The sequence below is a fragment of the Dama dama genome, chromosome 20 (assembly GCF_033118175.1).
Source record: "Dama dama isolate Ldn47 chromosome 20, ASM3311817v1, whole genome shotgun sequence".
Taxonomy (NCBI): domain Eukaryota; kingdom Metazoa; phylum Chordata; class Mammalia; order Artiodactyla; family Cervidae; genus Dama; species Dama dama.
In genome coordinates, this window is record NC_083700.1 from 32,370,235 (window position 1) to 32,395,090 (window position 24,856).

General features: G+C 38.9%; 1 protein-coding gene across 2 annotated transcripts in view; it reads right to left on the bottom strand.

The window, feature by feature from the left end:
• The window catches only part of RAP1A (RAP1A, member of RAS oncogene family), a 76,655-nt gene that overhangs the window by 18,666 nt on the left and 33,133 nt on the right, over positions 1-24,856 (bottom strand). The gene's annotated exons all lie outside the window — the stretch shown is intronic.

The window sequence follows — 24,856 nt, forward strand, 5'->3', positions numbered from 1 at the left end:
AGAAGGGAAAGGCTACCCACTCCAGTATTCTGGCCTGGAGAATTCCACGGACTGTTCAGTCCATGGGGTTGCAGAGTTGGACACAACTGAATGACTTTCACTTCACTAAACAAACCCTAGAGTACAAAAAATACTCTGTTCAGTTCAGTTGCTCAGTTGTGCATAACTCTTTGCGACCCCATGAACTGCAGCACGCCAGCCCTCCCTGTCCATCACCAACTCCCAGAGTTCACCCAAACCCATGTCCATTGATGATGGCATCTGTGATGCCATCCAACCATCTTATCCTCTGTCATCCCCCTCTCCTCCTGCCCTCAATCTTTCCCAGAATCAGGTTCTTTTCAAATGAGTCAGCTCTTCCCATCAGGTGGCCAAAGTATTGGAGTTTCAGCTTCAACATCAGTCCTTCCAATGAACACCCAGGACTGATCTCCTTTAGGATGGACTGATTGGATCTCCTTGCAGTCCAAGGGACTCTCAAGAGTCTTCTCCAACACCACAGTTCAAAAGCATCAATTCTTCAGCGCTCAGCTTTCTTCACAGTCCAACTCTCACATCCATACATGACTACTGGAAAAACCATAGCCTTGGCTAGATGGACCTTTGTTGACAAAGTGATGTCTCTGCTTTTTAATATGCTGTCTAGGTTGGTCATAGCTTTCCTTCCAAGGAGTAAGCGTCTTTTAATTTCATGGCTGCAATCACCATCTGCAGTGATTTTGGAGCCCAAGAAAATAAAGTTAGCCACTGTTTCCCATTTCCACTGTTGCGCATCTATTTCCCATGAAGTGATGGGACCAGATGCCATGATCTTAAGTTTTCTGAATGTTGAGCTTTAAGCCAACTTTTCCACTCTCCTCTTTAACTTTCATCAAGAGGCTCTTTAGTTCTTCACTTTCTGCCATAAGGATGGTGTCATCTGCATATCTGAGGTTATTGATATTTCTCCCAGCAATCTTGATTCCAGCTTGTGCTTCTTCCAGCCCAGCATTTCTCATGATGTACTCTGAATACAAGTTAAATAAGCAGGGTGACAATACACAGCCTTGACATACTCCTTGTCCTATTTGGAACCAGTCTGTTGTTCCATGTCCAGATCTAACTGTTGCTTCCTGACCTGCATACAGGCTTCTCAAGAGGCAGGTCAGGTGGTCTGGTATTCCCATCTCTTGAAGAATTTTCCACAGTTTATTGTGATCCACACAGTCAAAGGCTTTGGCATAGTCAATAAGGCAGAAATAGATGTTTATCTGGAACTCTCTTGCTTTTTCAATGATCCAGCGGATGTTGGCAATTTGATCTCTGGTTCCTCTGCCTTTTCTAAAACCAGCTTGAACATCTGGAAGTTCTCGGTTGCTAAAGACTGGCTTGGAGAATTTTAAGCATTACTTTCATAGTGTGTGAGATGAGTGCAACTGTGTGGTAGTTTGAGCATTCTTTGGCATTGCCTTTCTTTGGGATTGGAATGAAAACTGACCTTTTCCAGTCCTGTGGCCACTGCTGAGTTTTTCAAATTTGCTGGCATATTGAGTGCTGCACTTTCACAGCATCGTCTTTCAGGATTTGAAATAGCTCAACTGGAATTCCATCATCTACACTAGCTTAGTTCATAGTGATGCTTCCTAAGGCCCACTTGACTTCACATTCCAGGATGTCTGGCTCTAGGTGAGTGATCACACCATTGTGGTTATCTGGGTCGTGAAGATCTTTTTTGTACGGTTCTTCTGTGTATTCTTGCCACCTCTTCTTAATATCTTCTGCTTCTGTTAGGTCCCTACCATTTCTGTCCTTTATTGAGCCCATCTTTGCATGAAATGTTCCCTTGGTATAGTACAGGAGACAGGAATCAAGACCATCCCCAAGAAAAAGAAATGCAAAATGGCTGTCTGAGGAGGGCTTACAAATAGCTGTGAAAAGAACAGAAGGGAAAAGCAAAGGAGAAAAGGAAAGATATACCCATTTGAATGCAGAGTTCCAAAGAATAGCAAGGAGAGATAAGAAAGCCTTCCTCAGTGATCAATGCAAAGAAATAGAGGAAAACAATAGAATGGGGAAGACTAGAAATCTCTTCAAGGAAAAAAATACTCTACATGCTTCCAAAAAAGAGCTTAAAAACAAGCCTCAAAGGATTCAGTCAATCTATAGAAAACTGCCTGTCAGGACAAGTCCAAAATTTTTTTAAAGAAGAAAAAAAAATCCCACCATTCAATAATATAAAATTTACAATATCCCCAACATCCAAAAAAATTAATACAGATGACAAAGAAAATATGAACTGAAATTAGGGTGGAATGAGTCAATTGAAACAGTCCCAGAACTGAGACAATGGAATTAGTCAATAAGAATTCTAAAATTGATATGATAAATATGCTCAAGGATTTAAAGGAAAATATAACGAGGAGAGAAATGGTAGACATAAAAAAATGAACTTTCAGTGTTCAAAAATAACATCTGAGATGGAATTATAACCAGATGGGCTTAACAGTATCTTAAACACTGCAGAAGGAAACTTCAAAGGAACTGAGATTAAGATAGCAAAAAGTTGATGTGGAGGAGGGTAGAGTGGAGAGACAGAGGGGGAAGGAGGGAGAAAAGAAAAGGAAGAAGGAAAATAAAAGAAGAAAGAAGAAGAAAACCACAGGACAACATCTAGCTATCAGGTAGGCTAATATGTATGTAACTGGAATGGCAGCGGCGGATTTTAAAAATAAATAATAAAATACTTTCAAAATTTGATAAATTATAAATCCATAGACCCAAGAAATTCAATGAGTCCTCTCCTTAGTATAAATACAAAGAAAAGAAAAAGGCACAATAATTAAATTCTTGAAAGTTGTCAAAAGGACAAAATCACAAGAAGCCCAAAGAAAAAGTTTAGATATAGAAGAACAAAGTTTTGAAAATATATAGATTTTCTCAAGAAGCTAGGCAAGACAAAAGAAAATACATCTTTCAAATGCTTCAAGAAAAATACGGTCAACCTAGAATGCTAAATACAATGAGTATAGCTCTCACAAATGAAAGTGAAATAAAAAATCCTCTCAGATTCCCCAAAAAGAAAGAAAAACTGAGGAGAGGAAAAATGCTCACCAGCATGCACTTAATATACCACAGGAAAGGAAGGGAACAGAACAAATAATGTTCAAGGTTCTTATGTTATATCTGTAGTAGTACAGTAATATTATTTGAAGGTAGGTAATTATGTATCAGGGCTCCCCTGGCAGCTCAGCTGGTAAAAGAATCCGCCTGCAACGCGGGAGACCTGGGTTCAATCCCCGGGTTGGGACGATCCCCTGGAGAAGGGAATGGCTACCCACCCCAGTATTCTGGCTTGGAGAATTTCATGGACTGTACAGAGAATTTCCATGGGGTTGGACATGACTGAGTGACTTTCACTTTTACTTTCAATTATATACTAATGATGCATACTGTACATACTAGAGCAACTACAGGGGTAGAAGGGCAGGGGAGAAAGGACTTGGTTAATAAGCCAAGAGCTGAGATAAAATGAAATACTGAACAAAACAATTCATCCACAAAACAGCAGGAAAAATACAAGCAAACAAGCACAGAGGAGACGGGAGAAATACAAAACAGGACAGAATTAAAAGGCAATTCGGAGAAGGCAATGGCACCCCACTGGAAAATCCCACGGACGGAGGAGCCTGGTAGGCTGCAGTCCATGAGGTTGCTAAGAGTCGGACACAACTGAGCGATTTCACTTTCACTCACAGTGTGAGAAGGAAATGGCAACACACTCCAGTACTCTTGCCTGGAAAATCCCATGGACGGAGGAACCTGGTAGGCTGCAGTCCATGGGGTCGCTAAGAGTCGGACACGACTGAGCAACTTCACTTTTACTTTTCACTTTCATGTGCTGGAGAAAGGAATGGCAACCCACTCCAGTGTTCTTGCCTGGAGAATCCCAGGGATGGGGGAGCCTGGTGGGCTTCTGTCTATGGGGTCGCACAGAGTTGGACACGACTGAAGTGACTTAGCAGCAGCAGCAAAAGGCAATTACATCATTATATTAAATGTAAATCATCTATTCTAACAGTCCAACATTCAAATTCAAAGGCAAGATAAAAAAAACCCAAGACCTAATTATATGTTATCCTCAAGAAACAAATACAAGAAAAGTTAAAAGTAACATTTACTAGTGACAAAGTCACAGCTGGTGCTAACATTACCACTGTGGTTTGTCGCCTGCATCCAAAATAGAAACAAATACTAAATTTCATTTAGAGGTTGTTGTTAGTGTTAAGTCCTCTGACTTTGCAACCACACAGACCAGCACGCCACGCTTCCCTGTCCTTCGCCATCTCCTGCAGTTTGCTCAAACTCATGTCCACTGAGTCAATGATGCCATCCAATCATCTCATCCTCTGTTGCCCCCTTTTCAAACTTCTGCCCTCAATCTTTCCCAGCATCAGGGTCTTTTCCAATGAGTTGGCTCTTCACATCAAGTGGCCAAAGTACTGGAGCTTCAGCATCAGTTCTTCCAACGATTATTCAGGGTTGATTTACTAACCTTACTAACATTTAGAAGTTAGTAAAAAATCTTTTTTCTTTTTCTGTATCAGGGCTGGGGACTCTAGATTATGACTCCCTACCTATTCTAAGCAGTTAGCATTTTAGGTTACTCTAGTCAGTGTTCTCAAACATTCTGGTTTCCGATTTCTTCATACTGTTCACGATATTCTTTATTCTCTTAAGAGCTTCTGTTTATATGGGCTCTCAGGAGTGGATGCTAGATTTTTTCCAGTCTTCTCCTGCATCTATTGGTGCTATGTTGTTTGTCTGTCTTCTACCAATATGTCCGCGCTCACCACTTCGGTTCACACACTGCTAAGCTACATACAGTAGGTTCTGTGCACGCTCAGTTGTGTGTGCCTCTCTGCGTCCTCATGGACTGCCGCCCACCAAGCTCCTCTGTCCATGGCATTTTTCAAGGCAGGAACACTGAAGCAGGTTACCATGCCCTCCTCCCCGGGATCTTCCTGATCCAGAGATCAAACCGCATCTCTTGAATCTCCTGATTGGCAGGCGGATTCTTTACCACTGTGCTACCTGGGAAGTCCATAGTAGGTTTTAAGCCTGTAAGCCTATGCAAAAGGAAGAAGTGAAATTTTTTTCACAGACTGACATGGTTCTATATGTAGAAAATCCTAAAAGGAATATGCAAAAAAGAAAAAAAAAAAAACAACTACCAGACTAAGAAGTGAATTTAGCAAGGCTTCCGGATAAAAGGTTGATACAAAAAAAGGAAATTATATTTCCATATACTGGGAAAGAACTGGAAATGAAATTTTTAAAATACCATTTATAATAGTATCCAATAAGAAATACTTAGATAAGTGTAACAAAATGTGTGCAAGACTTCTGTATTAAAACTACAAAATGTGTCTGGTTAAGGACTTAATGATTAGAGAGATATACCATAAGATATGTCCATATCATTGTTAAGATATCAAGTCTCCTCAAATTGACATACAGATTCAATGTGATCACAATCACAATCTTTTTGTAGAAACTGACAAGATGACTTCATTTATACGAAAATGCAAATAAGAACAGCTACCATAGTTTTGGAAAAAAAAGAAAACATCTCACACTACCTGATTTCAAGACATACTATAAAACAACAATAATAAAGACAGTGTTGTATTAGCCTAAGGACAAACATAGATAAGTAGAATCAAATCAAGTCCAGAATTAAAACCATGGACATGTATTCCATTCATTTTTGACAAAAGGGACTGTGGTACCCACCCTTTCAGATGCCCCCAGTGATCCTGGCCTCTTGGTAGTCCTAACTTGTGTTGTTCCCTCTCGGATTCATATCCTTGTGTAGTTTCTCCCCATGCTTACTCAAGATTGGTTATGTGACCAACAGAAAATAGCAGACAATACCTGTCTTCTAAGATTATCACCTAAAAGGCATTGCTTGGACCATGGTCTCTGGGATCACTCCCTTTGAGGGAAACCACCACCATGTCATAAGGACAATCAGCTATTCTAAGACGCCTCCTATCAAGAGCTAGTACCCATCTGTCAACTATGTGAGCGAGCCACCTTTGAAGCCTGTCTTACAGTCAAGCTTTAATTCAAATAATTGTAGCCTCAAGAGACCATGAGCCAGACTCTTCCAGTCAAGCCACTCCCAAATCTCTAATCCTTAGAAAGTGAGGGACAATAAATAATTACTGTTGTTTTAAGACAGTAAGGTTTGGATTCATCTGTTACACAAGAATAGATCATTAATACAGGGGCTAAAGAAATCCAGTGTGTAAAAGTCTTTCCAACAAGTCAAGCTGGGGGAAAAAAAGAACCTCAACTCTTGGTGCTCATACTAGCCAAAATCCAGAAACAATACAAGTCTACATCAAGAGGTGAATGGGTAAATGGTGGTATATCCAATCAATGGAATACTAGTAATAAAAAGAAACTACTTACAGATGCAATAATGTATATGAATCTGAAAAACATGCTTAGCAAAATCAGCCAAACATGAGACAGTGAATATTGTAGGATTCCACTTACATAAAACTCTAGAAAATACAAAACTAAGTTATAGTGACAAAAAGCTACTTGGGATCAGTGGTGATAGGGCAGGAGTGATGAATGACTACAAAGGAGCATAAGGGAACTTTTCAGGGTAAAGGAAATGACCTCTATCTTGATCATGATGGTAGTTACATGGGTATACAGATTTATCAAAACTTACTGAACTGTACATTTAAAATAGGTGCATTTTATTACATGTAAATTATAGCTCAATAGAATTAATTTAGGAAATTCAATGGGAAAAAGGGAGGAAATTCCTCAGACTAGCAGTTATATGTGAAAGTCAAAGTATTCGTTGTGTCTGACTCTTTGCAACCCCATGGACTGTAGCCCACCAGGCTCCTCTGTCCATGGAATTCTCCAGGCAAGAATACTGGAGTGGTTTGCCATTCCCTTCTCCAGGGGATAATCCCAACCCATGTATCAAACCTGGGTCTCCCGAACTGCAGGCAGATTCTTTACTGTCTGAGTCACCGGGAAGCCCCCAAACAGTTATATATATATACATACTGTTAGAAACCGAATACACCCCCTGAAAATTCTTATGGTGAAGCTCTCCCCACAATATGATGGTATTAAGAGGTGGGACCCTTGGGAGATAATTAGGATTATATGAGGTCATAAGGGCAGAGACCTCATGTATGGGATTAATGCCCTTGTAAGAGGCTGAGAGCTTGCTTCTCTCTGCCCTCTGCCATGTGAGGATACAAGACAACCAAATACAAGCCAAGAAGTGGGTCCTTACCAAACACCTAATCTGCTAGGGCCTTGATCTTGGATTTCTCAGCCTCCAGAACAGTGAGAAATAAATCTGTTGTTTAAGCCACCCAGACTATGATTTGTTATAGTGGCTGGAACTAGGCAACATAGTGAGGATAAATTAGTAGACTATGCAACAGACATGACAGCAAGAATGGCTGTTGTTCTGAATCAAATATTTACAAAATATCTCCCAGGTACCAGCTCTGTTAGTATATACTAGATACCAGGGACAAAAAATAAAAAGTATCTGTTCCCTTCCTCAAGGAACTCACAGAGGGAAAAACAAAAACAAAAAACTACAATATAATTGCAAACAAAGTTATTATAGAGACAAGATTAAAGGGTTGGGGAAGGATGGAGGAACAGAGAAGAGCCCAGGATAGTTTTTAAATAGAGGTTACATAAAAGATAAGTGAAAAGCTAAAGAGAAATGTTATAGGTATATAGTGAAGGGCATTCTAAGCAGAGGAAACAGCTTGAACAAATACTCCAAACTATTAAATACAGAAGATTCAGGGAATACTGCACAGCTCAGCATAAGTAAAACACAGGGTTTAAAAATAAGTTAGGAAACTGAAGCCAGGTATAGAGACTGGGTTATGCTTACAAAAGCATTTGCCACGTTAAAGAGTACTTTTTATCTAGTAAGCAATGAGGAGAAAACAATGATTTTTTTAAAAAAAGTAATGTATACACAAATATTATATAACTATAATATAGAAAACTGATACAGTATATAAAGGAGATCAAAGGAAAAGAGAGATCAGAGACAGAATAGCAGGAAGCTACTGTAATAGCTCAGGTGGGAAATGACACAGGCCTGTATCTAGCTCTACAGCTGAAGGCGGGCAGTGGTTTTCTGAAGGTAAAACTGACAAGACTCCATAGCTGATTAGACATTACTGAGGCTTTTATTAAGAGGATTGAAGAACAGTCAGGATAATTCTCAGATATCTACCTTGGGCAATTTAGGGGGCTGGTGGCACACCTCCTCCAATTAAGATAGGAAATATAAAAGATTTAAAAAGAAAGTTAAATCTTTCTGCCAAAAATTAAGTTTGAGATTCCTACAGGAAAAGGAGGTAAGTATCTGACAGATACAACTAACAGACCAAGTCTGGAAGCTCAGTAGAAACCAATAAGGACTTAGGAGTGGGTGTTACAAAAAGATGGTAGTAGTTGAAACCATAGCAGATGAGATCAAACAAGGAGAATATATTAATTCAGTGAGAACAGAAGAAAGCTAAGAACTGAATTCTGAGAAACAACCACATTTTACTATCTAGATGAACAGGAACCTGAGGAATAAATGAGGTGGGAGATGTTTGTACTGGATACTAGTAATCTTATTAACTCTTATCTGTACCAAATAATCCTTTCATTTCTATGGGGTGCAAAAAAGTTGACTATTAAACACAAGAGACAGATCCCCATATCCCTAACCCCCTTTCCAGGCTCCCAGTGATTCTCAGTCTGGGGATTGCTGTCATTTTAACAAGAGGTGAATTCATCATCTCTCACATCCAAAAATGTGTATCTTTTGAGAGGGAATCCTAATATAGCAAGGCTCATTTATGCTTCCCAAATTGCCTCCTAGGGCAATAGCATTTGGGGAAAAGCACTCAGACATGGCCAAATTATTTTGGGTATTCTGTAACAACAAAATATTTGGCCCCCGTCCCTCAACTCCAGGAGCAAGACAGTCAACTTACAAAGTTATTTTTCATGTTTGGTAAGCACAGACAATCATTTTCTTTACACCAAACAAGTACCATGGATTATAAATGTATACACATATGCACACATGCAAATACAAGAATAATATAGCTCAGATAAGGAATCACATACAAATACCAATGAGGAATAATGTCGATGAATATTTTCTTTTTAAAGGGGGTTAGTTCTAACTCATTACTGCCAAGTTAGAAAACCACTACGTTCTTCCAAGCAAATCCCATGCCTTTTTATGGAAATCTCCTGTGCCCTGCACTCCCAACACAGCACCAGAAAATTTCTCACTCTGGTTAAGATTCCCCGACAAATAAGGAGGATAAGAATAAACATTACACTATGTTTACATTTTAAGTCAATCTTGAATCCCTAACACTATGGCCCAAGTTATAATATAACAATTTTTTCATGCTTCAAACTTCAGTAAAACTACTTCTACATTTCACAAAATAATATAACGATTTTCCCCGTGATACAAATAGATCTGCTTTTTCTGTTTTTAAATATTTAAACTAATTACAAGATGAAATGGTTTCTCCTGTACAACTGAACCTATGAAACAAAATTCATTAAAGGAAATTTAGTTGTGACAAGAAATTTTGGATAAAAAATGTTTTACATTAAGGAACACTGAAACTTCTTAACAGTTATATTGTTGGTTATATTTAAATATTTACAGAAGCTGTGAATATTTTAAATCTGACAACTGACCACAACATATTGGGGGTGGGTGGGGATGGTGGTAAGTAATATGGAAATGATAGTAAGACTTAACTTTCTAAAATAAAGAACAACTTTATGTTGTTTGTACTTTGATGTTTGTACATATGTTTGTATGTACTTTGATGCTCCTCAAAGTACATCATAATGGAAAGTCAATCATTTCTGTAATGTGAAGTCATAGTACTATCCCATTGAGAGAGTATCTTCCTTGATACTTTCTCCTCTTGTTCCTCTTAAGACTAGTACTTTCGGGGGAGGATATATATATAGGGATATAAAAATCAGACATAATATACTTACAAATGAAGTTTATAAATTGGTCTTCACACTCTAAAACCAGGTAACTCAGCTCAACAGTACTTTCCTACCCCTTACCAAATGAAAGAAGATAAGCTCCTGGAAATAGAAGAGGCCAGCAGGGACTCTCAAAAAGAGCAGACAATTAGTCACAGATTTGAGTAAAATCTGACAAAAGGCAATAAATTCAACAAGCAGCAGAACAAAAGCCAAAGAAAACAGAATTAAGAGGATCTACAAAACACTGTAAAATAAATGTAATATCCATGAAGAAACCTGTGAAGCTATTAAATCTACATAAAAGACTAGAGAGACTTGCCTGGCAGGCCAGTGGTTGAGAATCAGCCTACCAATGCAGGGGACACGAGTTTGATACCAGGTCTGGGATGATCCCACATGCCTCCAGCAACTAAGCCCGGACAAAACTACTGAACGTGCGCTCTAGAGCCCTCAAGCCAAAACTACTGAAGCTCACATTCCTACAGCCTGCGCTCCATAACAGTGAGAAGCATCCCTGCTTGCCGCAACTAGAGAAACCCATGCAAAGCAATGAAGACCCAGTGCAGCCAAAAAGCAAATAAATTAAAAAAAAAATTAAAAATAAAATAATGCAGAAGTGGTGTTGTATGACTTCCGAAGCTAGAAAGGGTGCCAGAAATTCCTCTTGGATCTCTATTTGAAGTCATGCCTTTGGGCCCAGAGATAAAAGGCTTCCCTGAAGTGGCCACTTGGAAAAACCACAGAGATAGACAGAGCTGCCAGAGGAGCTCCAGCTGTGAGACCTATCAATAAAGAAAATAATTCCAGACAGCCACCATCTGACTGCAACACTCAGAGGAGAGACCTTAGGCCAGATCTACCTAGATGAGTCATTCCCTAATTCCATACTCAAGAAACTATGGAAGACAATACATGGTTATTGTCTTGAAGTGAAAGTTGCTCCATCATGTCTCTTTGTGACCCGGTGGACTAGAATTCTCTAGGCCTGAATACTGGAGTGGGGAGCCTTTCCCTTCTCCAGGGGATCTTCCCAACCCAGGAATCAAACCCAGGTCTCCCGCACTGCAGGCAAATTCTTTACCAGCTGAGCCACAAGGGAAGGCCAGTGAATACTGGAGTGGGTAGCCTGTCCCTTCTCCAGTGGATCTTTCTGACCCAGGGATCAAACCCAGATATCCCGCATCACAGGCAGATTCTTTACCAGCTGAGCCATCAGGGAAGCCCTAAACCTTAACCTACTTCCAACTTCTAGTTCTTTCTCTGAGTGTTCTCCATAGTTCTGAGTAAGATATTTATACTCCTATCTCCTGATTTTTAGTTTTAGATATTGCTATTATGGTAGGTGAGAATTGTAGCTCTCTTAACACACAGCAAAATAATATACTAAGATTACATTTCCTTTTTCATATAATGTGTGTTTATTCTGGAATTGTCTACCAATATTTTCTACCCAAACTTGCCAGATAATCTATCAATACCCTTCTCTCCCCTGCTCCTGTCAAAATCCTTCCTGCAGCTTGCTGTAATCTGTACCAGCTGCTCTCTAGGCCTGCAGATGCCTATCAATCTAGGACTTTGTTATGTGTTGGTATGCTTCAAAGTGCCTATCCACAGAGGTTACCACTACTAATTCTTCTTTTCTTTTGTCTACGGTTTTATTTTCCCCAACACCACGGAGGAATGCAATTCCGATATTATCATATCTCACAAAGTTTCAAGAGAAGCTAGAATTCTAATGTTTGGGGAAGCTTCCAGTTTGCTTTAAGTTGGGAATTAAACTCAAATTATTTGTGTGTGTTTACATGTATATATAAAATATATATATATATGTATATATTTTAAAAATTGGAGTATACTTGCCTTACAATGCTGTGTTGGTTTCTGCAGTAGAACAATGAGAATCAGCTATATGCTTACACATATTTCCCCCCTCCTGAGCCTCCTACCCCTTCTAGGTCATCACAGAGCACTGAGGTGAGTTCCCTGACCACTACTATTTCTACTGCTCCTCCAGAAAATAAGGAATTTGTCCCTATAAGTCAGCATCTTCTTTAAGTACACTGTCTAAATCAACTGAACAGTGTGAATATGAACTACAGGACTGGTGACAATAATTTTTCAAAAGAGAAAGAAAGAAAACACTAAATTATAGGTCATTTTCAGTACTGTGCCATCACTTTTTCGAACCGGCATCGAAAACTTAAAAGAAGAAAAACTTTTAAAAGCACAACGTCTCCTCTGCTTCTTAGGTTCTTACATTTCTTTGAGCGCTTCCCAGGTGCTGCTAGTGGTAAAGAACCTGCCTGCCAGTACAGGAGACGGAAGAGACATGGGTTCGATCCCTGGGTCAGGAAGATCCCCTGGAGGAGGGCATGCCGACCCACTCCAGGATTCTTGCCTGGAGAATCCCGTGGACAGAGGAGCCTGGTGGCTACAGTTCACAGGATCGCAAAGGGTCGGACGTGACTGAAGCCACTTGGCACAGTCCATTCTTTACTAAACGACACTTCCTTCTTTATATATTAAAGGATCACAAATACTACCACTCTAACACTTGTAAAATAATGACACTAGAACACTTCTAACACCATACACAAAAATAAACTCAAAATGGATTAAAGATCTAAATATAAGACCAGAAACTATAAAACTCCTAGAGGAGAACATAGGCAAAACCCTCTCCGACATAAATCACAGCAGGATCCTCTATGACCCACCTCCCAGAATATTGGAAATAAAAGCAAAAATAAACAAATGGGACCTAATGAAACTTATAAGCTTTTGCACAACAAAGGAAACTATAAGCAAGGTGAAAAGACAGCCTTCAGAATGGGAGAATATAATAGCAAAGGAAGCAACAGACAAAGGATTAATCTCAAAAATATACAAGCAACTCCTGCAGCTCAATTCCAGAAAAATAAATGACCCAATCAAAAAATGGGCCAAAGAACTAGACAGACATTTCTCCAAAGAAGACATACAGATGGCTAACAAACACATGAAAAGATGCTCAACATCACTCATTATCAGAGAAATGCAAATCAAAACCACAATGAGGTACCATTACACGCCAGTCAGGATGGCTGCTATCCAAAAGTCTACAAGCAATAAATGCTGGAGAGGGTGTGGAGAAAAGGGAACACTCTTACACTGTTGGTGGGAATACAAACTAGTACAGCCACTATGGAGAACAGTGTGGAGGTTCCTTAAAAAACTGGAAATAGAACTGCCATATGACCCAGCAATCCCACTCCTGGGCATACACACCGAGGAAACCAGATCTGAAAGAGACACGTGCACCCCAATGTTCATTGCAGCACTGTTTATAATAGCTAGGACATGGAAGCAACCTAGATGCCCATCAGCAGATGAATGGATAAGGAAGCTGTGGTACATATACACCATGGAATATTACTCAGCCGTTAAAAAGAATTCATTTGAATCAGTTCTAATGAGATGGATGAAACTGGAGCCCATTATACAGAGTGAAGTACGCCAGAATGATAAAGACCAATACAGTATACTAACGCATATATATGGAATTTAAACAGATGGTAATGATAACCCTATATGCAAAACAGAAAAAGAGACACAGGTGTATAGAACAGACTTTTGGACTCTGTGGGAGAAGGTGAGGGTGGGATGTTCTGAGAGAATAGCACTGAAACAAGTGTACTATCAAAGGTGAAACAGATGGCCAGCCCAGGCTGGATGCATGAGATAAGTGCTCGGGCCTGGTGCACTGGGAAGACCCAGAGGGATGGGATGGGGAGGGAGGTGGGAGGGGGGATCAGGATGGGGAACACATGTAAATCCATGGCTGATTCATGTCAATGCATGGCAAAAACCAGTACAATATTGTAAAGTAATTAGCCTCCATCTAATAAAAATAAAAGGGGAAAAAAAAATCAACTTTGGCTCTTTTGATCCTTCATTATTGGCTTCTTTTCTATTTCTTTAATATTTGCTTTTATGTCTATTATTTCCTTCTTTTCTTTATTCTGTCCTTTTTCTAATTTAGATTGAATGCCTGGCTCTTTCATTTTCAGCCTTTCTTCTTTTCCAATGAGTGTCTCAGAGCCTCCATCAGGGATCTCTTTCTTCTACCTAAAGTGTATCTTTTAGAATTTCTCTTAATGATATTCTACTGGTGGTAAATGTTTTAATTTTTCTGAAAACTTTATGTACCTACACTCTTAAATGATATTTTAGCTTTAATATTTATTCTCAGCACACCATAGTTATTCTTTTCTTTTGGTTTCAGGTTCAATTTTTCCTTTTAATAAACTAGTCTAATAGTAGATTTTTTGAAGGTAATCTGTCTTCTCCTTCAGACTATTTTTAAGATTCCTGATCATGTGCAAATTTAACTATGACATGTTTAGGTATTGTTTTTTCCTCTCCTGTTTAGGATACACTTCTTGAATTTATGCCTTTTTGCAGTTTTAGAAAGTCTCAATAATAAACTCTTTATTATTTCTACTTGACTTTTCTTCACATCTGTATTCTGCTTTGGTAACTGTTAGATCTTCTTGTGCTTTTCTTGTATTGGTTAAGGTTAATACAAGACTGGGCTGATACAGTAAGAGATTACTATGGCTTAAATAAAATTCAAGTTTTTTTCCTCTCTCACATGACAGTAGAAGGGGACAGTTCAGGACTGGTTTGGCAGCTTAGCGGTCTAAGCTAAGCTCTTCTATCTTGTTGCTCTGTCATCCTTAGAGTATTGCCCTGTGCCACATAGATAAAAATAGTCCACCACCATGTCCACATTCCAGTCTTTGGGAAAGAAGAAGAAGGAAGGAGATGGCGTATCTTTCTTCTTATAAGCATAAACCACAAAGCTAAAACCTATGCACACATAACTTTCACTTGCATCCAAATTGCTGAAACCGACACACAAACCTCACTATCAGAAAGACACTGAGACGGAAGCTACAGCTGGAGAGCCAAGTCTCCGACTAATACGGTGATTACTCAGATGGAAAAAGAGATCAAGGAAATTTGCCAATCTCTGCCCCAATTTCCAAATTCTCTTTCTTCTCTTACATATGTTCATCTGTGTCTCTGCATTTTGGTTATTTTTCAAGTCATCTTCCAGCTCACGAATTCCCTAATCTATTGTTAAACCTATCTATTGAACTTAAAATCTGTATTTGTATTTTTCATTTCCAAAAGTTCTTTTATTCATTTTTTGTCAAAGCCATTGGTAACTGTTCAAAGTCGTTCTCCTTCTCACAACGTTACAGTGAAATGTTCAGAAGTCTGAACTCAGGATCCATACTGCCTGACTAGAATCCTGCTCTACTATTTACTAAACTCTGACTAGAATACTGACTACTAAGAATCTGGGAATGACACTATTAAATAGAATATGGAAGACTATCACGCTATCCAAAAATATTCCCTAAAAAAAAAAAAAAAAAAACAGTGAATGCCTATCTTCTTTTAGCAACAGAGTAAATCATCAAAAAGTACATCAGAGTGGACTGCTTTTTATATGTAGTATAATCTACTTAGATGAATATTCTTCAGCAACTGTTATCATTACAGGCAAATAAAACATTTGTAAACCATGAAGAAAATCTTATAGGCAGTGACTAATACTTTCTATGTTGCCCCCAAAAGTTTTTTCCTTAAAAGATAAGTCTTACTAAATTAACTTTACTAATCTATGCTAAGTATATCAATTATAGAATCCTGATGTCAGAGTCTTGACATTTCCATAAATAGAGACATTTACTCTAATGTTATTCCCTTAAGGGCATTGCCATATAAATTATATAACCATAATCTGAAAATTTAAGACTAACACTAAAGCAAGTCATAGCAAATTTTTTTTAAAAGAGTGAATTTAAAGAGGCTTCCCAGGTGGCGCTAGTGGTAAAGAATCTGCCTGCGAATGCAGGAGACATAAGAGACCTGGGTTTGATCCATGGGTCAAGAAGATCTCCTGGAGGAGGGCATGGCAACCCACTCCAGTATCTTGTCTGGAGAATCCCATGGACAGAGGAGCCTGGTGAGCTACAGTCCTTAGGGCTGCAAAGAATCAGACACGACTAAAGTGACTTAGCGTGCATGCACATGAATTTAAAATAATTTCTAGAGCAAAACAGCATACCTGTCACAAATTTCTGAAATCTTTAGAGACTTCATTTCTTATAACCAATGGAAATGTTGTGATCTTTCCTACAAGGGAAAGTAAAACGATGTGACCAATAACAACCTCTATAGAGCATTTTATCATGTACAAAGCTCTTTCCTTTATATGTTTTAGTTTACCATATCAAAACTGTATATGATTTCCCCCACTATAAAGATAAGGAAACCATCTAAGGTTTAACTTGAATTAATGACTTAGGTGCAAAGTAACTAGGAAGCTCTATTCAAGCCTATCCTGATAGTAAATGCCATTCTCTTTTCAATGTATTCTGCTTTGTTACATAACAACAACAAAACAATATTAATAGCATATATTTACTGAGAACTTACCACATGCAAGGCACTACCATGAAAAATCCTCACAAAAGTCTTAATGAGGTTGGTACTATAATTTGCCCGAACCACACATCTAGTAAGAGAATCCACACTTCAAACTTTGGCAGCCTGGATCCCGAGTTCACACTAACTCACCTCTACTCTTATATGTGCATAGAAACTTGGAAACACATGGAATACCTCTGGAAGGAAACTGAGGAATTAGGGGACAAGGAAAGATTTTCACTATATGCCTTACATACATTTCTTGAAGGCAACAAAGAAGGGGTTGGGGTAGGAATTCACTACAGACATGGAATTTCATGGGAAAAAAGGTGCAGATTCAAGATAATGAAAAGCCTAATAAAAAATTATTTTATTTATTTATTTATTTTAATGTGATTTCCAGTTGGAGCTCAGGGTCGGGGACAGGAGTACCATTTGCCTCACTCTGTCTGAAAGTGAAAGTCACTCAGTTGTGTCCGACTCTTTGTGACCCTGTGGACTATACAGTCCATGAGATTCTCCAGGCCAGAATACTGGAGTGGGTAGCCTTTCCCTTCTCCAGGGGATCTTCCCAACCCAGGAATTAAACCCAGGTTTCCCACATTGTGGGCGGATTCTTTACCAGCTGAGCCACAAGGGAAGCAAAAAATTATTTTAAAAAAGTCCAGGTGGTTTGAACATTTACAATGAACAGTTGGGAGAAAGCCAGGGGGAAAGAATGAGTACAGATGTGGTTTAAACAGTGATTAGGCTAGCAAGTTACCAAAGACCCTGTATGATAAAGACCTGAAATTTCCCTATCAGAGGAAGAAAGCCACTTAAGGTTTTTCAATAGATCATTAGAGGGAAAAAAAGATTAAAAAAAAAAAAAAAAAAAAGCTCCCAACTTCTATGAGAAGTGTGGATAGGAACAAAGGATTGAGAAATTGGAGCATGGAGTCCAGTCAGGAGAACAAAGAATGGGGCTGGAATTTGAGACACAGAGAGGGTTAGCCTTAAAGTAAGGGGACATAGTTCAGCAACATTGTTGTGAACACCAAGTCAGATAATTCATATATAGCACTTAGCACAGTGCCTAGCTAAAAAACAACTACTATTACTATCACTGCTTTACTACTCTAATTAGAGTTACTGGTATTTGGAAAAGAATTGTGGAAAGGTAATGTAACACATGAGTGCACAGCACTGTCAGATTAGGAACCTCAAATCAGGAGGCAGCATAATAAAATTTATTGATTCTGAACTTTCCTGAATTGAAGGGTCATCAGTTCTCTGAAAACTGTTAGCATACAGACAGAAGCGAAGACAAAGGAACCCAAACTAAGAATCCCTGATCAAAAGAAACCCCTGGCATATCTGGATCCCTGTGTGAGCCTGGGAAAGTTATTTGTTAATATACAATTTCCTTATTAGGGAAACAAAGTTGGATTAAGATACTGGTTCCTGATAATTAAACAAAATAACGTAGTATTTTAAGTAGGTACAAAATACTCAGAACATGGGAGAAGTTAAATGCTTTCCCCTCCTAAAGTAAAAACATAGGATCAACATTTTCGTTTGATGAAAACACTGCCACATTAGAAAACCACAGCTCGGATTCTAGTTTACTAGTCTGTTTGCTTTAAGAACTTCAAATCTATCTTAGCCAGACTGTCACGAATTTCTGATTCACAGAAACTCTGAAGGTTCCTGTGGCCAGGGCATTGGCTCTGTGACAAGAAATAACACAGGCATAGACACCTTTGTCTCTAAAATTTCCTGTTGAGGACAGTCTTAGTCCTAACCAACTTCTTTGAGATGAGAGGAGGTCAGAAGAATATAATAAGAAAATTATTTAAAGCTTGCTTTCATGAGACAAATCAATTTGATCAAGTCTAAAAACAGACCATTAAATAAGAACTAAATTTAATCAGGGGATATTATGTTTTGTGTCTAATGCTAAGAAATACACAAAAAATACATAAATATTGATTTTTAGTTTCTAGGATTTTTATATTGAAGAAGAGTAACAGTGGGTTACTCTTAGAAATTAGAATTTAGAAATTAGAAAATTTCATTAGAAATTTTGTTTTCTTGTGATGGAACCAAATGGGGATTCTATAAATGGGAGATCCTAATTTAGCAATTAAGAGTTATGAATCGCTGACCACCTAGGCTTATAAATGGAATTCATGATAAGAATCAGTTCCAAACATTCTTTTTTTGTATGGCCATGAAAACCCTAGTAGATTAAGCTACCATAAGTTTATATCTGGATCACTGCAATAGCCTCTTATCGAGTCCCTTCACATCCAATTTTCCCCTCTCCAATCATTCTCCCACAGTGAAGATAGAATGATCCTTATAAAAAAGACATATTTCATCATGTTAGTGACCCTCTTCCCAAATCCCTCCAGTTAAGATACTTTAGTGATCTGCCACCACCCTTAAGGATAAAGGCAAAATATGTTGACATAGCCTGCAAGAGTCTGCACAATTTGGTCCCTAATTCCCACATCAGCATTATCTCCTAATGTGCTCCCTCTTTGCTCTACATGCTCCAGCCAAACTGGCTTTATACTGTTTTCTCCATCATGCCATGCTCTCTCCTGACAGACACTGGTCAGCTGGTAAACTGTTCTGTAGAAAAATAAAGCACGAAAGGGGGTACAGGGAGTTCACAGGGCATGAACATTTGTAATATGAAAAAAGTGATATTCGAGTAAAGACCTAAATGCAATGGTAAAGAACAGTCATGTGGACATCTGAAGGAAATGGAAAAGTCTTGAGATGACCGGTGACTTCTATAGAGAAAGGAGGGCACCCTAATTGGAGGGCAATGATGAGAGGATCAGTAGGAGGTAAAGTAAGAGATGAAACAGCTAAATATGGGCTTTCAGGCCATAGTAAGGACAGCAGCTTCTACTTGGTATGACAAGGGAAGTCACAGGATAGTTCTGATCAAAGGATGACAAGTTCCCACTGAAATTTTAGACAGATTTCTCTAATCTGTTGTGTGGTGAAAGGAAGGAGGAGATCAAGGGCAAAAGCAGGGAAAACTATTTGAAGGCAAATGAAACCCAGAAGATGGCAGCATGGACTAGTGGAAGTGGTAAGAATTAGTTATCTTCCAGATGCATTTAAATACAGGGCCTAGAGAAAAAAGGCTACTAAACAATAAACAGAAGACAGACACCAAACAGAGAACATCAACCAGGATAAACACCAAAAATCTACATCTAGGAATATATTCAAACTGCAGAAAATCAAAGACAAAGAGAAACTGTTGAAGAAGCCAGAGGAGGGAAAAAACAACTTCTAGAGGAGAAAGGATGAGAATTACACGAGATGTCTCTTCAGAAATTACACAAAAATAAGAGAAGAATAAGGGAAATGTTTAAGCATTGAAAGAAAAAACCCCCACAAAGCTACAATTCTGCAAATCCAGCAAAATTATCCTTCAAATGACAGAGAAATACAGACTTTCTCAAACAAAATTTCAGGGGAATCTGTTGTTTTATATATCTGCTCTGTAACAAATGTTAAAAGAAGTTCTTGAAAAGAAGAGAAATAATTTAAGCCAGAAACTTGAAACCAAATAAGAATATATGAAGGTAAAATTAAATCTTTTATTTTTCCTGTTCTTAACTGATCTGCTGCTGCTAAGTCACTTCAGTCGTGTCTTAACTGATCTAACAGACAACAATTTGAAATAACAGCAGTAATGAATCAGATGATTACAGCTGATGGATAAGTGAAGTGAATGACAGCAATGTTATAAGGGATTTCAGGAACTGGAAATAACTCTGTTATAAAGCACCTGTATTATCTGTGAGGTAGTATAGTGTTACATGAAACTGGACTTGGATTAGTTATAAATGTATATTTCAAATTCATGGGCAATCACTAAAAAAAAGTATAACTGATATGATAAGAGAAGAGAAATAAAAAATGCTCAATTAAAACCAGAAGGCAGCAGAAAAAGAGTAGAAGACAAAAAAGAAACAAGGGCAATGAACAGAAAACAGTCACACCTATGGTAGCTATTAATCCAGCTACATTAAAATCATTAGTCAAAAATCAAAAGTCTAAATACACCAGTTAAAAGAAAGAGGTGTCAGAGTAGATCAAGAAACCCACTTTGAATGTAAAGACAGATTAAAAATAAAGGGGTGGAGCAAGATGTACTATGCTAATACTAATCAAAAGAAAGCTGGAGTAGCCATATTAATTTCAGAGAAAGTCGACTTAAGAGCAAGGAAAATTATCAGGGATAAAGAGAGGAATGTATAATGTATATAAGTATGCATAATGATAAAGGGGTCACTTCTCCAAGAAGATAATAACAGTCCTCAAGGGCTTCTCTTAAGGACTTAAATAGCTCAACTGAGCTCTTAAATAGCTCAATTCCAGTTGAGCTATTTGAAATCCAGCAAGATGATGCTGTGAAGGTGCTGCACTCAATATGCCAGCAAATTTGGAAAACTCAGCAGTGGCCACAGGACTGGAAAAGGTCAGTTTTCATTCCAATCCCAAAGAAAGGCAATGCCAAAGAATGCTCAAACTACCTCACAATTGCACTCACCTCACATGCTAGTAAAGTAATGCTCAAAATTCTCCAAGCCAGGCTTCAGCAATACATGAACCGTGAACTTCCAGATGTTCAAGCTGGTTTTAGAAAAGGCAGAGGAACCAGAGATGAAATTGCCAGCATCCACTGGATCATCGAAAAAGCAAGAGAGTTCCAGAAAAACATCTATTTCTGCTTTATTGACTATGCCAAACCCTTTGACTGTATGGATCACAATAAACTGTGGAAAATTCTGAAAGAGATGGGAATACCAAACCACCTGAGCTGCCTCTTGAGAAGCCTGTATGCAGGTCAGGAAGCAACAGTTAGATCTGGACATGGAACAACAGACTGGTTCCAAATAGGAAAAGGAGTATGTCAAGGCTGTATATTGTCACCCTGCTTGTTTAACCTTTATGCAGAGTACATCATGAGAAATGCTGGGCTGGAAGAAGCACAAGCTGGAATCAAGATTGCTGGGAGAAATATCAATAACCTCAGATATGCAGATGACATCACCCTCATGGCAGAAAGTGAAGAGGAACTAGAGAGCCTCTTGATGAAAGTGAAAGAGCAGAGTGAAAGAGTTGGCTTAAAGCTCAACATTCAGAAAACTAAGATCATGGCATCTGGTCCCATTACTTCATGGGAAATAGATGGGGAAACAGTGGAAACAGTGTCAGGCTTCATTTTTGGGGGCTCCAAAATCACTGCAGATGGTGACTGCAGCCATGAAATTAAAAGACGCTTACTCCTTGGAAGGAAAGCTATGACCAACCTAGAGAGCATATTAAAAAGCAGAGACATTACTTTGCTAACAAAGGTCCATCTAGTCAATGTTATGGTTTTTCCAGTGGTCATGTAAGGATGTGAGAGTTGGACTGTGAAGAAAGCTGAGCACCAAAAAATTGATGCTTTTGAACTGTCGTACTGGAGAAGACTCTTGAGAGTCCCTTGAACTGCAAGGAGATCCAACCAGTCCATCCTAAAGGAGATCAGTCCTGGGTGTTCATTGGAAGGACTGATGCTGAAGCAGAAACTCCAATACTTTGGCCACCTCACGCGAAGAGTTGACTCACTGGAAAAGACCCTGATGCTGGGAGGGACTGGGGGCAGGAGGAGAAGGGGACGACAGAGGATGAGATGGCTGGATGGCATCGCCGACTCGATGGACATGAGTTTGAGTAAACTCCAGGAGTTGGTGATGGACAGGGAGGCCTGGCGTGCTGCGATTCATGGGGTCACAAAGAGTCTGATACGACTGAGTGACTGAACTAAACAGAAGGGCTTCTCTTGTGGCTCAGCTGGTAAAGAACCCGCTTGCAATGCAGGAGACCTGGGTTTGATCCCTGGGTTGGGAAGATCCCCTGGAGAAGGGAAAGGCTACCCACTCCAGTATTCTGGCCTGGAGAATTCCATAGACTGTATAGTCCATGGGATCACAAAGAGTCAGATACAACTGAACGACTTTCATGAATGAATCAATGTGTATGTGCCCAACAACAGTGTCAAAATACATGAGGCCAAAACTGTCCAAATAGCAAGGAAAACAGATGAATCTACCATTATAGCTGGAGAGGCTAACACCCCTTTATTAGTAATTGGCAGATACAGCAGCAGAAAACAGTTAAGTACACAACTGAACTGAACAACACTGCCAATCAACTGGACCTAACAGATAACTTTCACAATACCTCATGAACAACAAAATATATGTTATTTATAACGGCATACGGAACATTTAAATAGATAGACCATGTGGGACTTCCCCAGTGATCTAGTGGTTAAGACTCGGCACCTGCAACGCAGAGGGTCAGCGTGGGTTTGATCCCTGGTCAGGGGATCTAAATGGCAACCCACTCCAGTATTCCTGCCTGGAGAATCCCATGGACGGGGGATCCTGGTGGGCTATAGTCCACGGGGTCGCAAAGAGTCGGACATGACTGAGCGACTTCACTTTCACTTCAGGGGATATCTCATGTGCTGGTAGGGGGGTGGGGGAAAGACAGACCCCATAATCTAGACTATAAATAAGTCTCAATAAATTAAAAGAAATTTAAATCACACAAAAAGTATTTTTTCTGACCAGAGTGGAATCAATAACAGAAAGACATCAAAAAAATCCCCAAATACCCGAAAATCATAACATACCTCTAAATAATCCTTGATTCAAGGAAGAAACCAAGAGGGAAATTAGAACAGAATAAAAATACTAAACAAATGAAAATAAATACAACATATCAAAATTTGTATAATGAGCCCAGAAATAAACCCTTATATAAATGATCAAATGAATTTTGACAAAGGTATTAATACCATCCAATGAGGAAAAGGCAGTCTTTTCAACATATGTATTGGGAAAACTAGATATTCACATGCAAAAGAATTAATTGGACTCTGGCCTTACACTATATATGTAAATTAATTCAAAATAGATCAAAGATCTAAGGTAAGAGCGAAACTATAAAACTCTAAGAAGAAAATAAAGGGGAAAGTTTCATGACACTGGATTTGGCAATGATTTTTTGGATATGACATTAAAAGTACAGGCAACAAAAGCAAAAACTGATGAATTGGACTACATCAAAATTTAAAACTTCTGTGCATCGACAGACACAACCAACAGTGTAAAATGGCTACATGGAAGAAAGTATTTGCAAATCACATATCTGATAAGGGGTTAATATTCAGAATAAAAACTGCTAAAACTGAACAACAACAAAAAAAGCCCAAACAAAATGGGGAAAGGACTTGAATAGACACTTCTCCAAAGATGATACACGGATGGATAATATGTACACACAAAGATACTCAACATGACTAATTATTCAGTTCAGTCGCTCAGTCATGTCCAACTCTTTGCGACCCCATGGACTGCAGCATGCCAGGCCTCCCTGTCCATCACCAACTCCCAGTTTTTATTCAAACTCATGTCCACTGAGTCAGTGATGCCATCCAACCATCTCATCCTCTGTCATCCCCTTCTCCTACCACCTTCAATCTTCCCAGCATCAGAGTCTTTTCAAACTAGTTGGTTCTTCGCATGAGGTGGCCGAAGTATTGGAGTTTCAGCTTCAGCATCAGTCCTTCCAATGAACACCCAGGACTGATCTCCTTTAGGATGGACTGGTTGGATCTCCTTGCAGTCCAAGGGACTCTCAAGAGTATTCTCCAAGAACACAGTTCAAAAGCATCAATTCTTCAGTGCTCAGTTTTCTTTACAGTCCAACTCTCACATCCATTCGTGACTATTGGAAAAACCATAGCTTTGACTAGATTGACCTTTGTTGGCAAAGTAATGTCTCTGCTTTTTAATAAGCTGTCTAGGTTGGTCATAACTTTTCTTCCAAGGAGCAAGCATCTTTTAATTTCATGGCTGCAATCACCATCTGCAGTGATTTTGGAGCCCAAGAAAATAAAGTCTGTCACCGTTTCCCCATCTATTTGCCATGAAGTGATGGGACCAGATGCCATGATCTTAGTTTTCTGAATGTTGAGTTTTAAGCCAACTTTTTCACTCTCCTCTTCATCAAGAGGCTCTTTAGTTCATGGAAAGGTAAATCAAAACCATAATGAAATACCACTTTATATTCATTAGGATGGCTATTACCAAAACAAAACAAATGAAGAAACCAGAAAACAAATCTTGGGGAGGATGTGGAAAAATTACAGTCTTTGTGCACTGCTAGTGGGAATGTGGAAAAACGTATGGCAATTCTTCAAAAAAATTAAAAATACAATTAC